Here is a 4,066-nt window from a genome sequence, read left to right on the forward strand (position 1 = left end):
GACACACAAAAACAGACAGACAGACACACACACACACACACACACACACACACACAAACAGACACACAGACACACAAAAACAGACAGACACACACACACAAACAAAGACACACAGATAGACAAACAGACAGACACAGATACACAGACAGACACACACACACACACATACACACAGACAGACACACACAAAAAGAAACACACACACAGAGACAGACACACACACACACACAGAAAGACATACGCACAGACAGACAGACAGACAGACACACACACGCGCACACACAAAGACAGAAACACACAGAGACAGACAGACACACACACAGAAACACACACACACAAACAGACAGACACAAATAAAAACACAGACAGACACAAAGACACACCTACACACAAAAACAGACAGACACACACATACAGAAAGAAATACAGACACAAACAGACACACAAACACACACGCACAAACAGACAGACACACAAAGAGACAGTCAGACACACACAGAAAGACACACACACACAAACAAACACAGACACAAATATACACACACACAAACAGACAGACACACACACACACACACACACAGAAAGACATACAGACAGACACACAGACACAGAGAAAGACAGACAGACAGACACACACACACACAGAAAGACATACAGACAGACACACACAGAAACACACACACACACACACACACACACAGACAGACAGACACACACCAAACAGACACACAAAAAGAAACAAACACATACACACACACACAGACACACACAAAAAGAAACAAACACACACACAGACAGACAGACACACAAAAAGAAACAAACACACACACAGACAGACAGACACACACAGACACAAAGACACAGACACACACACAGAGAAAGACAGACAGACACACACACACACACACAAACACACAGAGAGAGAGACAGACACAAACAGATAGACAGAGACAGACACACACACAGATACAGACACAAACACACAGAGAGAGAGACAGACACAAACAGACAGACAGACAGACAGACACACACACACACACACACACACACACACAAACACAGAGAGAGACACACACACACAGACACGTGCACACACAGACAGATACAAATAGAAAGACAAAAACAGACACACACACACACACACAAACACACAGTCACACACAGACAGAGATACAAACACAGACAGACACACATACAGACACACACACAGACACAAACAGACAGACACACACACAAAATGACACATACACACACAACGACAGACACACATACAGACAGACAGACAGTCAAAAACAAACAGACACACACACACACACACACAGACAGACAGACAGACAGACAGACACAGATACAAACAGAAACAAAGACACACACAGAGACAAACACACAGACAGACACACACAGACACACAAACACAGACAGACAGAAACACACAGACACATCAAAGACAGACACACACACAAACAGACAGAAAAAAAAAAAAAGCTTGTTGCACTTAAATCTGTTTTGTATACTATTCTGATGATGGTGAAACTTTGTAATATGGCACTTTTTGTACCACTGTCTCCCTAAGATGATTCGCTGATGTTCTTCCTCTTTTGTAAGTCGCTTTGGATAAAAGCGTCTGCCAAATGAATAAATGTAAATGTAAATGTAAACACACAGACAGACACAAATAGACAGACAGACACAAACACCAAACAGACAGACACACACAGAAAGACAGACGCAGATAAACACACACACACAAAGACAGACAGACACAAACACACAAACAGACAGACACACACACACACACACACACAAAGACAGAAACACACACACAAAAAGACACAGATACACAGACAGACAGACAGACACAGATACACAGACAGACACACACACACACACACACACACACACACACACACACACACAGAGAGAGAGAGACAGACACACACATACAGAAAGAAATACAGACACAAACACACACACACAGACACAAAAACAAACAGACACACAGACACAGAGAAAGACAGACAGACACACACAAACACACAGAGAGAGACAGACACAAACAGACAGACACACAGACAAACACACACACACAGACACGGATAGAAAGACAAAACAGACAGACAGACAGACACACACAGACAAACACAGACACAGTCAGACACATACACACAGACAAACACAGACAGACACACACATAGACAGATAGACAGACAGACACACACACAGACAGAAACACACAGACACAGACAGAGATACAAACATAGACAGACACAAACACACACACACACAGTCACACACAGACAGAGATACAAACACACACACACACACACACACACAAACAGACATACACACACACAGAATGACACATACACACACAACGACACACAACAACAGACACACATACAGACACAGTCAAAAACAAACAGACACACACACACACACACACACACACACACACACACAGGTAGACACACACACAAACAGACAGACACATATACAAACACAGACAGACACACACACAGAGATACACAGACAGACACAGACAGAAAGACACGCACACAGTCAGTCAGACACACGCACATACAAACACAGACAGACACCGATACAAACACACAAACACACAGACAGATACACAGACAGAGATACAAACAGAGAGACAGACAGACACACAAACACACACACACAAACACACACACACACACACACACACACACACAGAGACAGACAAACACACACACAGACAGAGATACAAACACACACATACACAGACAGACACACAACGACACACACACACAGACACAAACACACAAAAAGACACACACACACAGAAAGACACACATAGACACGCACATAGACAGACAGACAGACACACACACACACCCACACAGAGACACAAACACAGACAGACAGACAGATACAGAGACAGACACACACAGACAAACACACACAGACAGATATATATATTTGTCTGTCACACACTGCTCTGTGCAGACGATATCATTACAGCTGGAGCCAGCAAACACCGTCTTCATGCCTGAGAGCGAGTCCCAGCTTTAACAGGCTGATATTTTAAACTGGACTTCCATGAATAGTGTATAAATTAATGTCCCTTTCATTATTTTAAAGCAATATAGGCACAAATCCCAATTGAAAACTACTAGAAATGTATCTCACATAAATTTAACATGAAATAAAAATAGTAACCCTGTTATCCATTCTGGATTAACAGATCTTTGTGTTTATTTTTAAGCTATTTAAAGCTTAATTTAGGCAGAATTCTGTTACCAATTTTAGCATATTTAGCATTTTATTTAGTCATTTCATGCATATGAATTAATATGAATGTTTATTGCTAAAAAAGTGATTAATCAGGTTTAAAACTATATTTAGAGATATCCCACGTTTTAGTTACTAGGTTGGAAACACTGCAAAGCTAATTTATTTATTCCCTTTTCTCCCAATTTGGAATTCCCAAATCCCACTACTTAGTAGGTCCTCGTGGTGGCACGGTTACTCACCCCAATCCGGGTGGCGGAGGACGAGTCTCAGTTGCCTCCACGTCTGAGACGTCAATCCGCGCATCTGATCACGTGACTCGTTGTGCATGACACCGCGGAGACTCACAGCATGTGGAGGCTCATGCTACTCTCCACGATCCACACACAACTCACCACACGCCCCATTGAGAGAACCACTAATCACCACCACGAGGAGGTTACCCCATGTGACTCTACCCTCCCTAGCAACCGGGACAATTTGGTTGCTTAGAAGACCTGACTGGAGTCACTCAGCACACCCTGAATTCAAACTCACGACTCCAGGTGTGATAGTCAGCGTCAATACTCGCTGAGATACCCAGAATCCTCCCTAGCAACCGGGCCAATTTGGTTGCTTAGAAGACCTGACTGGAGTCACTCAGCACGTCCTGGATTCAAACTCACGACTCCAGGTGTGATAGTCAGCGTCAATACTCGCTGAGATACCCAGAATCCTCCCTAGCAACCGGGCCAATTTGGTTGCTAAGGAGACCTGACTGGAGTCACTCACCACACGCCCCACCGAGAACGAG

This window comes from Xyrauchen texanus, unplaced genomic scaffold (assembly GCF_025860055.1).
Source record: "Xyrauchen texanus isolate HMW12.3.18 unplaced genomic scaffold, RBS_HiC_50CHRs HiC_scaffold_917, whole genome shotgun sequence".
Taxonomy (NCBI): domain Eukaryota; kingdom Metazoa; phylum Chordata; class Actinopteri; order Cypriniformes; family Catostomidae; genus Xyrauchen; species Xyrauchen texanus.